General features: G+C 44.8%; 1 protein-coding gene across 1 annotated transcript in view; it reads right to left on the bottom strand.

The window, feature by feature from the left end:
* Positions 1-3,453: 3,453 nt before the first annotated feature.
* LOC311032182 (AT-rich interactive domain-containing protein 2-like) overlaps positions 3,454-13,794 on the bottom strand; it is a gene marked incomplete at its 5' end in the record, with an annotated part of 30,488 nt that continues 20,147 nt past the window's right edge. The window contains one exon of the mRNA XM_084038820.1: positions 3,454-3,647. The remainder of the gene's footprint in view (positions 3,648-13,794) is intronic.

Here is a 13,794-nt window from a genome sequence, read left to right as displayed (position 1 = left end):
CGCTACGTCACACTTGATTCGCATACAGCTGTTTCCATCCCATTCGAATCAACCAAAACCCGGCCATAGCGAGCGTATTTCATTTTGTGCGAATCAGGGGATTTTAATGCGAATCACGGCGTTTCCATCATCATTTTCCGATGCGATACATCTAGATGCGCATCTAAACAGCTGATGGAAACGCACCTATCGTCTTTTTGTATTTTTTTTCCATCACAAACGGTTATGTATTTTAAGTAAAGACCGCGAGTTCAAGCTGGTCTCACCATGCTAGGTTTCCTCGGTTCAGAGAATGAAATACATTTTGAGGCCCTTTCTTCTGTTGGGCTGACAGGTGGTTTGACAGCTTTGCAGACCATAATTGTTATGTTTTGTATTTGTATTTACATTATAATAAATTATTATAAAATCAAACAAATACCTGTTTTATACATTTTCTTAATAGGCCGACGTTTTCCATTTTGGGCAAGTACATTTTGCCATCGGGCAAGTAAAACAATACAGCCACTTGCCCTTCGGGCAAGTGGCTTAAAATGCTTAATGTCAAGGCCTGTACAGCTATAAAATGAATTTTTAACAGCCAACACACACAAAAGTGTGTAATATGAAATGTTTTTAACTGTTTTTTAGCTTTAACTACCGCATAGTGCACATAAAATATGAATTAAACCACATATCAATCATGTTCAAGAATGATTAACCGAATTACTGTCCCTCACTAACTCAAATGCACACAGCTGCACGTGTTTCAGCTCGCAAAACCAGCTTGGTTAGCTGTTTAGCATTAACTAGCATTTTAGCCATAGCACGAGGCAAATAGCAATATAGCTCGATTAGCACTGATAACTTCCACACAGAAATACAACATTAACCACATTCTCAACTCAAATACACACTCTTACATACCTCCGGTTGGTTTTAAACATTTTCTCAGAAACATATCGACACATACTAAGGATTTATTCATGAAATGAGTTAGCATTAGCCGTGGTCGGCATCCGCTAGCATGCTATGCTGAGCGCTAATTGTTGCTACTCACCAGAGTTTTTCCTCGACAAAACACAACAACATGGTAATGTCCGGTACTCCAAAAAAACCTCCTCACGGATTGTGGATACCTCACGGATCAATAACTCAAGACAAAATACAGTTTTAACCACTTTTAGTCTAGCTATTAACATTAGCAAGCTCTCTTCTCGGCTAGTTTCTCTGTCCTCATCGGCATCAGTGAAGGAAAGAAACAAGCAGGGGATACAAGGAACTACGAGCGTGAGCGGCGCTTGCGTGTGTGGAATACGCACCCTGCTGGTGAAATAAAGGAACTACATCTACAAAACTCAATCAGACTGTATAGCTCAACATAGTTGAACTAGAAATATTGGGGATTACAGTGTGTGTGTAACTAAAGGGTGTTACATACAGTTACACAGACTCAACAAAAATATAAACGCAACACTTTTGTTTTTGCTCCCATTTTTTATGAGATGGACTTAAAGATCTAAAATTCATTCCAGATACACAATATTACCATTTTTCTCAAACATTGTTCACAAATCTGTCCAAATGTGTGATAGTGAGCACTTCTGCTTTGCTGAGATAATCCATCCCACCTCACAGGTGTGCCACATCAAGATGCTGATCTGACATCATGATTAGTGCACAGGTGTACCTTATACTGCCCACAATAAAAGGCCACTCTGAAATGTGCAGTTTTGTCTCACAGCAAAATGCCACAGATGCCACAAGCATTGAGGGAGCGTGCAATTGGCATGCTGACAGCAGGAATGTCAACCAGATCTGTTGCTCGTGCATTGAATGTTCATTTCTCCACCATAAGCCGTCTCCAAAGGCGTTTCAGAGAATATGGCAGTACATCCAACCGGCCTCACAACCGCAGACCACGTGTAACCACACCAGCCCAGGACCTCCACATCCAGCAGGTTCACCTCCAAGATCGTCTGAGACCAGCCACTCAGACAGCTGCTGAAACAATTGGTTTGCATAACCAAACAATTTCTGCACAAACTGTCAGAAACCGTCTCAGGGAAGCTCAACTGCATGCTCGTCATCCTCATTGGGGTCTTGACCTGACTCCAGCTCGTCGCCGTAACAGACTTGAGTGGGCAAATGCTCACATTCGATGGCGTCTGGCACGTTGGAGAGGTGTTCTCTTCACGGATGAATCTCGGTTTACATTGTTCAGGGCAGATGGCAGACAGCGTGTGTGGCGTCGTGTGGGTGAGCGCTTTGCTGATGTCAATGTTGTGGATCGAGTGGCCCATGGTGGTGGTGGGGTTATGGTATGGGCAGGCATCTGTTATGGACGAAGAACACAGGTGCATTTTATTGATGGCATTTTGAATGCACAGAGATACCGTGATGAGATCCTGAGGCCCATTGTTGTGCCATACATCCATGAACATCACCTCATGTTTCAGCAAGATAATGCACGGCCCCATGTTGCAAGGATCTGTACACAATTCTTGGAAGCTGAAAATGTCCCAGTTCTTGCATGGCCAGCATACTCACCGGACATGTCACCCATTGAGCATGTTTGGGATGTGCTTGACCGGCGTATACGACAGCGTGTACCAGTTCCCACTAATATCCAGCAACTTCGCACAGCCATTGAAGAGGAGTGGACCAACATTCCACAGGCCACAATTGACAATCTGGTAAACTCTATGCGAAGAAGATGTGTTGCACTGCATGAGGCAAATGGTGGTCACACCAGATACTGACTGGTTCTGAGTCCCCAGACCCCCAATAAAGCAAAAAAATGCACATTTCAGGGTGGCCTTTTATTGTGGACAGTCTAAGGCACACCTGTGCACTAATCATGATGTCAGATCAGCATCTTGATGTGGCACACCTGTGAGGTGGGATGGATTATCTCAGCAAAGCAGAAGTGCTCACTATCACACATTTAGACAGATTTGTGAACAATGTTTGAGAGAAATGGTAATATTGTGTATCTGGAATGAATTTTAGATCTTTAAGTCAATCTCATGAAAAATGGGAGCAAAAACAAAAGTGTTGCGTTTATATTTTTGTTGAGTGTATATATATATATATATATATATATATATATATACATAAAATAATAAACTATATATTTATTTTGAATTAATGTATAATATATATATAATGAAAGAGATTTTTTTTAATTTATAAAATAATCAAATTGTATCATCTTTATATTATTAGTGTTATGTTGCCTTTAAATACACAAAGACATTTTTACATGATTTCACTTTTTTTGTTACCTTATTAAGACAAATATTCATGTTTAATTAGCCAACAGAGTATAAGGATAATAAATATAAATTCTATATTATATAATATATAAATGATGGACAGGAGAAGACTGTCAGTGTGCAGGAGAATTAATTAACTGCAGTAAAAGTATGGAAATATTTATGTATTACTATTATTATTAATAAAAGTCCTCCTCATAGACGAGCCAACGGGTCACATGACGCTCACATGACTTCCTTGTTCCTGCGCGGCCCTTCGAAGGGCCTGAAGGGGAGGCTGCCGGTGGTGGCGTGGTAGAAGGTGACCCCGATCCTCCACAGGTCCACCGTGGTGCCGTACTTCTTCTGGTGGTCCTTCCTCAGCACGGCACGCTTGTACATGACGGGGTGCTGCAGGGAACACACGGGGATGAGATCAGGACAGGAACCGCTCTGAGCTGGTCCTGGATCAGCATGACAGGAACCGCTGAGCTGGTCCTGGATCAACAGGACAGGAACCACTGAGCTGGTCTTGGGTCAGCAGGACAGGAACCGCCCTGAGCTGGTCCTGGATCAGCACGACAGGAACCGCTCTGAGCTGGTCCTGGGTCAGCAGGACAGGAACCGCTCTGAGCTGGTCCTGGATCAGCAGAACTCCATTCAGAAAACCAGGAAAACAACGGGGCAGCTCTGATCAGAGACCAGATGTTCTGACAAAATGACTCAGCATCTTTCTGAATCTGTCCAAGCATCTCCTGTAATCCATCAACACATGATCCACCAGAGACTAAGTGTTGTCTGGTTTTACCGGGTTTCTCAGCAACCAAACTCAACCAGAGCGTTCTACACTTACTGTGGGGTCTTCCTGCTTTCAGCAGCTTTCCATCATCAACTTCTCACAGAACTTCATCTGGGCTGCGTTTCAAAAACCGGTTGAGTTGCCCTCGCTCACTTGCCCTAAGCACTTGCCCTCGGGGAATCCCCGCCGCCATCATAAGGGCTGTTCCATTTCTCTGAACAGCTGAAGTGAACTCTGTGAGATCGAACCTTGAGGGCTGAGTGATCGAGTCAACAACGATGGTCACTCCAGAGCTGTATATCACCCACAATGCATTGCAGTGGTGCACGAAAAATATGTCCATGCGGTGGCGATAATGAACCTCAAACACCATTGTCTGCAGTCTATTCACCACCAAAGAAGAAGAAAATTAATTTAATTTAATTCATTTTCTTAAATTGTGCAATTAGACTGTCTGTTGCAGAGTTATGGCAGAGCCCACCGTTTACAAGTGTAAGTATATAAGCCGACGTATTGCCATCAAGCGTAGAATACGTCTTCATCTCAATGAAATGAGTCTCTGCATATTTTGTGTAATTTGGAATAGGCAGTATAGCGCTACTCCAACAACGTGTGGTTGATCCATGATTGTCTGGGCTGTTAGTGAACGAGGGCAGGTGTGTTCCATTTACCTCTTTTACTCCTCCTCCGCCCACTTTCCCTCCACCCTCCAAGTGGCCTCCATGTGACGTTATAGCAAGGGCTGAGGGCAAGTGAGCGAGGGCGACTCGAACTGTTTTTGAAACGCAGCCCTGGATTTATTATCATTTCATGGGTTTCTGTCGACCTGCTGCAGTACCGCTCTCCACCTGAAGTGGTACTTATGGGCCAGTGGGGGGCGCTGTTTTACCAAAAATAAGTCTTAAAGGCTTTATAAAGTGAAATCTGGTTGTAAATATGAAGTTAAATATTTACCAGGTGTGTGTGTGTGTGTGTGTGTGTGTGTGAGCTACTATCTAGACCTCTGGGGGACCACAGACAGTCTCTGGTTCCTCCACATAGTCCCGTCTGGTCTCTGGACTAATGTGAGCTACTACCTAGACCTCTGGGGGACAACAGACAGACTCTGGTTCCTCCACATAGTCTGGTTTGGTCTCTGGACTAATGTGAGCTACTATCTAGACCTCTGGGGGACCACAGACAGTCTCTGGTTCCTCCACATAGTCTGGTCTGGTCTCTGGACTCATGTGAGCTACTATCTAGACCTCTGGGGGACCACAGACAGACTCTGGTTCCTCGGCGGAGTCCACGCTTCTTCCGCTTGTTACCCGGCCACGTGACAGGAACGGTCCAATCAGCGCGCAGTCAGGCAACTTACCGTAATACTCGCAATATTAAAAAAAACTGTGCAATTTAAATGACAAGTCATCTTCAGGGGGGCTGCACGGTGGTGAAGTGGGTAGCACTGTCGCCTCACAGCGAGAGGATCCCGGGTTCGATTCCCGGGTCGGCCCGGGTTCCTTCTGTGTGGAGTTTGCATGTTCTCCCCGTGTAAGCGTGGGTTCTCTCCGGGTTCTCCGGCTTCCTCCCACAGTCCAAAGACATGCATGGGGATAGGTTAATTGATTACTCTAAATTGCCCGTAGGTGTGAATGTGAGCGTGAATGGTTGTTTGTCTCTACATGTCGGCCCTGTGATAGACTGGCGACCTGTCCAGGGTGTACCCTGCCTTCGCCCAATGACAGCAGGGATCGGCTCCAGCCCCCCCGCGACCCTGAATACAGGATAAGTGGTAGACAATGGATGGATGGATGGAAGTCATCTTCAGGCTCTTTCGGGATTGTTCGTTATTCATTTAAAGACCCACTGGAGGGTGCTGTAACCCTTTAAAAGAACGAGTCATGCTAAGCTGTATCATTTATGTCATTACTTTTCATCTCGACATGTGTAAATATATATTAATGTAGGGCCTATAATATTTTTTGTATTTTTAATGAAAGTGTAAAATATATATATATATATAACATAATAAAATATATATGTATTTTGAATTAATGTATAATATATTCATATATAATAAGATTTATTTTGAATTGATAAAATAATCAAATTGTATCATCTTTATATTATTAGTGTTACATTTACATTTACATTTAGGTCATTTAGCAGACGCTTTTGTCCAAAGCGACTTACAATAAGTACATTTGTCAAAAGAATGAAACAAAGAAACCACAACTTATCATTGCTGATAAAGTAAGAGCTAAAAATAGAACAAGTGTTAGGTCCTCATCTGAGTAAACTAGTACTTCAAGAGCAACAGTGCTACGATCAGAGTGCTATAGGTAAGGGTTTTTTTTTGGGGGGGGGGGGGTGTTAGTGGGTCATGCTATGTAGAGTCGAGGTGAAGTCTGAACAGGTGAGTCTTGAGCCTTTTTCGGAAAATGGCAAATGACTCAGCTGTCCTGACATTAGTCGGGAGTTCGTTCCACCACTGAGGCGCCAGAACAGAGAAGAGTCTGGACTTTGCTGAGCGACATTTGTTTGATTTCAGCGATGGTGGTACCAGCCGGCCAGCTGAAGTAGAGGAGCGAAGTGCTCGCTTCGGGGCATGAGGTTTGACCAGTGTTTGAAGGTAGATGGGTGCTGTTCCATTGATGGCCCTGAAGGCCAGTGCCATCGTCTTGAATTGGATGCGTGCTGCAACAGGGAGCCAGTGGAGGTCACGGAGGAGGGGGGTCACATGGGAGAATTTGGGTAGATTGAAGATAAGGCGTGCTGCAGCATTCTGGATACGCTGCAATGGTTTAATCGCAGAGGCCGGGAGTCCGGCCAGGAGAGAGTTGTAGTAGTCAAGGCGGGAGATGACCAGTGCTTGGACCAAGAGTTGCGTTGCATCCTTTGTGAGGAAGGTCCGAATCCTGCGGATATTGTAGAGGGCAAATCTGCAGGATCGGGCCACAGCAGTGATGTTAACCCTAACCCTAACCCTAACCCTAACCCTTGCAGGATAGTTGGTCATCGAGGATTACACCCAGGTTCCTCGCAGTTGACGACGGCAATACTGTGATGCCCTCGACAGTGACCGACAGGTCCATGCGAGGGCAGTCTTTCCCTGGGATGAAGAGGAGTTTGGTTTTATTCAGGTTAAGCTTGAGGTGATGTGCAGTTGTCCAGACAGAGATGTCAGCCAGACAGTCCGAGATGCGAGTTGCAATGTGAGTGTCAGAGGACGGGGGAAAAGAGAGGAACAGCTGGGTGTCATCTGCGTAGCAATGGTAGGAGAATCCATGCGATGTGATAACAGAACCTAGTGATCTGGTGTATAGTGAGAACAGAAGTGGTCCTAATACTGAGCCTTGAGGGACACCCGTGTCCAGAGGACAGGGTTTGGACATAGAGCCATTCCATGTGACCTGAAAGGTGCGATTTGTCAGGTATGATGTAAACCAGGCGAGAGCAGAGTCAGTTATGCCAAGTTCAGCCAGAGTGGAGAGGAGGATTTGGTGGTTGACTGTGTCGAATGCAGCAGATAGGTCGAGGAGAACGAGAACGGAGGAGTGAGATGAGGCTCTGGCGTCTCGCAGGGACTCGTTCACTGTGAGGAGGGCTGTCTCAGTGGAATGAGCAGTCCTGAATCCTGATTGATTAGGGTCTAGGAGGTTGTTCAGCGAGAGATAGGATGACAGTTGGTTGTAGGCGGCACGTTCCAAGGTTTTAGAGAGGAATGAAAGAAGAGATACAGGTCTGTAGCTTTGGATGTCAGTAGCGTCTAGGGTGGGTTTCTTAAGGAGAGGCTTCACGGTAGCTGTCTTAAAATCCGCTGGAATGACGCCTGAGGTGAGGGAGGAGTTGATCAGGGTGGTGAGGAATGGCAAGATGTCGTGTGAGATGTCTTGGAGAAGAGAGGAGGGAATCGGGTCGAGGGAGCAGGTGGTGGCACGGTTAGATGTAACAAGTGCGTGAACGTCTTCAGAGGTGAGGGGGCTAAAGCTGGTAAGACCATCCGAGTTGAGAGTTGGGGGAGATGTCTTCTGGGAGGGAATAGGCGTGAATGAGGAGCTGATGTCATTTACTTTCTTGGTAAAGTAAGTTGCAAAGTCATCGGCAGTAAGGGAGGTGTGAGGAGGGAGGAGAACACGGAGAAGAGTTTCCTGGGGTTGGAGGCAGAAGAGTTGATCTTTGCCAGGTAGAAGGCAGATTTAGCTGCCGAAACAGTTGAGGTGAAGTCAGAGAGGAGGTGGTGGTAGTGAGTAAGGTCCTCGTGCTGGCCCGATTTCTTCCATTTTCTCTCTGACGCTCGCAACAATGATCTGTTGGTTCGCAGAGGTTCAGACAGCCAGGGAGGGGAGGGAGATGATCGCGCAGGTCGGGAGATTGGGGGACAGAGAGTGTCCAAAGAAGAGGAGAGTGAGGACATCAGGATGGAGGAGGCTTCCTCAGTAGGCATTAAGGAGAACTGTTCTGAGGATGGTAGCGAGGAGATAACAGTTGAGGAGAGAGCGGAGGGAGTGAGGGATTTCAGGTTGCGGCGGCTGGTGACCATTCGGGGCGTAGAGGAGAGGGATGTGGTGGGCTCCATGGGGAGGGAGAAAGTCACAAAGTGTTGGTCGGACACGGTGAGCGGGGTAACAGAGAGTGCCGAGATGCCACAGGATCTTGTGAAGACAAGGTCAAGTTGGTTCCCGGCCCGGTGAGTCGGTGGAGAGGGGGAGAGTGTAAGGTCAAATGCGGAAAAGAAGTCAATGAATTCAGATGAGTGCAGCTTTCCCGAGTGGATGTTGAAGTCACCGAGGACGACGAGTGGTGTGCCATCATCAGGGGAGCAGCTCAGGAGGGCATCCATCTCATCCAAAAAGTCACCGAGAGGACCGGGTGGGCCATAGATCACTATGATGTTGAGTTTGAAAGGAAGGGTGACAGAGACGGCGTGGAATTCAAGTGTAGATCGGGGTAGGTGGTCCAGAGGAAGGACCTGGTAGGACCATCGGGGTGAGATGAGGAGCCCAGTTCCTCCTCCTCGCCCTGTTCGTCTTGGGGAGTGTGAAAATGAGTAGACAGTTGAAAGGGCAGCTGGAGTGGCAGTGTTTTCTGGGGTGATCCAGGTCTCCGTGAGGGCCAGGAAGTGGAGAGACAGCAGGGAGGCATAGGCTGAAATGGTGTCCGCCTTCTTGACTGCAGACTGGCAGTTCCACAGCCCCCCTAGTATTCTGTTGCGTTTAAATACACAAATACATTTTTACATGATTTCACTTTTTATGTTACCTTATTATCAATCAATCAATCAATCAATCAATCAATCAATCAATCAATCAATCAATCAATCAATCATTTATTTGTCATTGCCATAAATAACAATGAAATTCCGTTGGAGCATACAACCTTACATAGTGAAAAGTGCATAGTGCAAAAAGTGCAAAATGTGCAATAGTGCAGAATCCCACGGGCATATCATGTACACGAAAAAAGGACAAAAACACAAGGGGCGCCAGAGTACATTGTCAGAGGTAGTGTGTGCTGCAGCAATGCAGAGACCAGTTCACAGTTATTATAAGATGGAGTATGGTTAGTGTCCATGTGAGGGGGGGAGAGAGAGGAGGGGGGCACTGTTCAGCAGCCTCACTGCCTGAGGGTACAGGCTGTGGGCCATTCTGGTGGTTCTGGCAGATAAGGCCCTGTACCTTCTACCTGAGGGCAGCAGGTGGAACAGGTGATGGGCCAGGTGGTGTTGGTCATGCAGGATCTTACGCACTCTCTTCAGACAGCGGGAGGTGTATTAAGACCAATATTCATGTTTAATTGGCCAACAGAGTATAAGGATAATAAATACAAATTCTATATTATATAATATATAAATAATGGACAGGAGAAGACTGTAATTACATCCTTTGCAATGTGCAGGAGAATGACTTTACTGCAGTAAAAGTATGGAGCTACTATCTAGACCTCCGGGGGACCACAGACGACTGTCTTTGACCTCCACAGATTATGTGGAGGTCTGGTTCCTCCACATAATCTGGTCTGGACTCTGGACTAATGTGAGCTACTATCTAGACCTCTGGGGGACCACAGACAGTCTCTGGTTCCTCCACATAGTCTGGTCTGGTCTCTGGACAAATGTGAGCTACTATCTAGACCTCTGGGGGACCACAGACAGTCTCTGGTTCCTCCACATAGTCTGGTCTGGACTCTGGACTAATGTGAGCTACTATCTAGACCTCTGGGGGACCACAGACAGTCTCTGGTTCCTCCACAGTCTGGTCTGGTCTCTGGACTCATGTGACCCACTATGGTCGACCTTAGGTCTTGGTTTTTACTGGGTTTACTAGAAAAGAGACTAATCTGGAAGCAGTAACCATGGTAACGACAGAGACCAACCTCCTCCTCCACGGCGAACAGCTCAACGATGGTCTTGTGGTTTCTTCAGGACCCCGAACTCCCTCATCTGGACGTTGTGATATCATGAGAGGCTACACGGCCCTCAGCGGGACAGCTCAAGTAGTGCGAGGACACAAGGTTAAAGTATAGTCAAAAAGATTTTAATACAGTCCGTGAGAAGGATCAACAAAACGTTCCAGTTTCAAAAACAAAAAAGGTTTAGCAAAGGGGAAGGTTGCTCTTCAACAGTCTTAACTAAACAAAAGTCTCTTCAGCCACAACATCATAATTCCTGATAGGCTCAGGTAAGTGTTCTCCTGTAAACGGCAACTCTTCAACCTTGCTTTCGGTTAGCGCTGTAGCTCGTGGTCAAGTCAGCAGTCGGTCAACCAGGTAAGAATATCCAGTTTCAAGCTCCCAGTGTTCTTTGGTAGAGAGCTCCACTAGGAGCTTGTCTCCTCACACTCCTCTCGCCACTCACTGTGACCCAGCTGCTTAAAACAGACCATCAGCTCATCCTGCACTGATCAGCCTCAGGTGTGTTAGCAGGTAGGGGTGGAACTCCCAACTCCACCAGCAGATGGAGCCATAGCTGTGTGGGGTTGCAGCCATCTTAGGGGGATGTAGCGCCCCTCCAGGACACAGCCTCTCGTGACATCACAACGTGCAGCGGCCGCAGGAAGCTCAGGTTGTTGAACACTTTGACGGCGTACAGGTCTCTGGTTTTCTGCCCACAAACATATTCATAGACTCAAGTGCAGATCCAGACGGATCCGGTCCGACACACTCGCTGCTCCCATTTATTCTCTGCTTGATTCTGACATCTATTAACATGAAACTTTAGCTCCTAACAAAACAAATGAGAATCATGACACGGCAAAATGAGCCGACATGACTGATGAGGGTTCCTGCCCTGTGATTGGCTGCGAGCCGCCAGAGGGTTCCTGCCCTGTGATTGGCTGCGAGCCGCCAGCTGAAGGTCCCGACTTTGTGTCTGCCACGGTAGACGTTGGCCGTGGCTCCCTGCCCCAGCAGGTCTGAGATCAGCCACAGGTGGTTGGTGATCAATAATTCAGATTACTGATCTATACCATCAATAAACCAGCAGGGCTGAGGATGAAACCTCAGTGTTCAGAATATGAAGAAGTTTTACTGAAACAGAAAATCATCTTAATTATTTCCTGATTGTCAGAAGTGGCTGATTAATCTTCTTATTATGGATTAATGGATGTATTAATGACTAAGTTTCTCATCGTGTTAGAAAATCATAAAGTTCACCAACTGAACGCTTCTTGTTACTTCATTAAACTTATTCTTTATGTACTCACATGTATTTTATTTATTCATGAATCTACTTTCTATTCTTCATTTGAGTTACGAATAGTCAGTGGTATAACTGTCTAGTATTGATCTAGATGACGTCACATAAACAGTTGACCTCGTCGTATATTTGCCTTATTTTTCTCCTTGAACGCGGTTATGTATACAGCACTGTTTAGAATCAATTTGGCCGACTTTAGAGGATTTTCGGGTGTTTTTTTCGGTGACGTTGAATCTTACCACGGGGGCCGCCATCTTGCCAGTCTGTTGACACAAAGCAGCTATCTTATTGGTGTAGAACGATCACGTGTCGAACCGCCACCACCCGCGTCCAAGACGGTATTAGGCTCTGAAGAAACCAGTTCTGCATAAAAGAGGCGCACGGATAATCGACTGGAATTTCAGCAACAAACTTGTTTTGGTAGCTTAGCATGACTCGTTGTTTCCTATGAACTGAAGATGGTGTAGATGCCAGACTGCGGAGTGGGATGAAACAGGGTTCGCCTTACGGCCTAAAGGGCACGTACACGTCCCTTTTGTTTATGGGTATCTTTTTTTTTTAAACGTTAATAATTATATACATAACAAAAACTGTGGAGCCAGGGGAAGAGAGAAAATAAATAAAGCCATAAATATGCAAAGAGAGAAAGAAAAAAAATAATTAAACATTTCTGCAAAATAGTTTGTTTTTAAAGAGTTTGGTAATTGAAGTCCATTGATGTCGGTGCTGTAATGATAAAGTTCCTGCAAAAAAAGTGTAAAATTTGGTTTGCTGTTAGTCCATTTCTTTTTATGTATGTGAAATTTACCTAAATATAAAACAAGTTGTACAAAAAAGTAAAATCGTTTTCCATTTTGTTATTTTCAAAGTAAAACAAAATGTCTTTTTCATGTAGTTGTAGTTAATGTCCAGTTTTGTTTTCAATATCATTTTGCACATTTAACCAAAACATTTGACGATATAAACAATGAAAAAATAAGTGTTATAGATTCATCAAACAAACCACAGGAATACTCAATATCAAGTTTAAATCTTTCTAATGTTCTAAACTTTGTTTTGGACCATCAAAATGTACCGTTTGGTTTCCTTTCAGTCCTGTCTTCCCAATTAGACCGATATTATATCATTAATTTAATATTACGTTTAGCCAAAGCTCATATCTATAACTGCAAATTCACAAAGCAAATACCTTGTACTCACTATTCAAAAAGGAAATCAAACAGTACAACTCCATAATCAGTCTGAAAATGAGAAAGACTCTCGTATTATTCTCTTTGTGTTCATGTTAGTGAAATGACTTTGAGTTTGCCTAACCTGAAATGTATTTAATTTGGTCATCTCCTGCACTCTATGATGTAATGTAACCTCAACTTACTGACCTCACCCTAAGTTCATCTGTAACTCACTCACTCCATATGATTATATTATGTCTGTTAACTACAATAACAATAAAAGACTACATTTAAAACCACACAATATGTTGTTGTACAGGCTTCATGATTGTGTTTCTGCTTCACTGTTGGAACTGTTGATAATAATATGTGGAGCGGGTCATCAAGATTATGGTTCTTTCAAATGTTGTAATAAGAGCAACAATTACTTGATTCATCTATTAGTGATTTGTCAGAAAATGAAATGTGATCAAATCAATCAAAAAGAAGAAAAAAGCCCTCGACATGTAATCCTCAGGGGAGGAATCCTTTAATCCTCTGTACATAAACTGTAGAGCAGAGATCTTCACCAGGGGGTCCCTGACCCTCCCATGTTACTGCAGGGGGTCCCCAAAATGATTTCTTCCAAGTGTAAATAAGTCCAGAAATACACCTCAACATGAATACAACCTATATAAAGGTGATATGAATGTTACTTGTTGAGTTGAAGTGAAATTGTGATGTTATACACATCTGTTATACATGGCACTACAGGCTGCATTACATGGCACTACAGGCTGCATTACACGTTATTACACGTTATTACTGGGCTGGTTTAATAAGGACCACAGTCTGATAGGGTCTAAAATAGGGGCCCCTCCACCTTGGGGCTCCTGGGCCTGGCACGTTGAAGACCTTGGCTGGAGAGCCCTC

The sequence above is a fragment of the Eutrigla gurnardus genome (genome assembly GCF_963514095.1).
Source record: "Eutrigla gurnardus genome assembly, chromosome: 21".
In the NCBI taxonomy this organism is placed as follows: Eukaryota; Metazoa; Chordata; class Actinopteri; order Perciformes; family Triglidae; genus Eutrigla; species Eutrigla gurnardus.
This window is presented reverse-complemented; position numbering and strand designations above follow the sequence as displayed.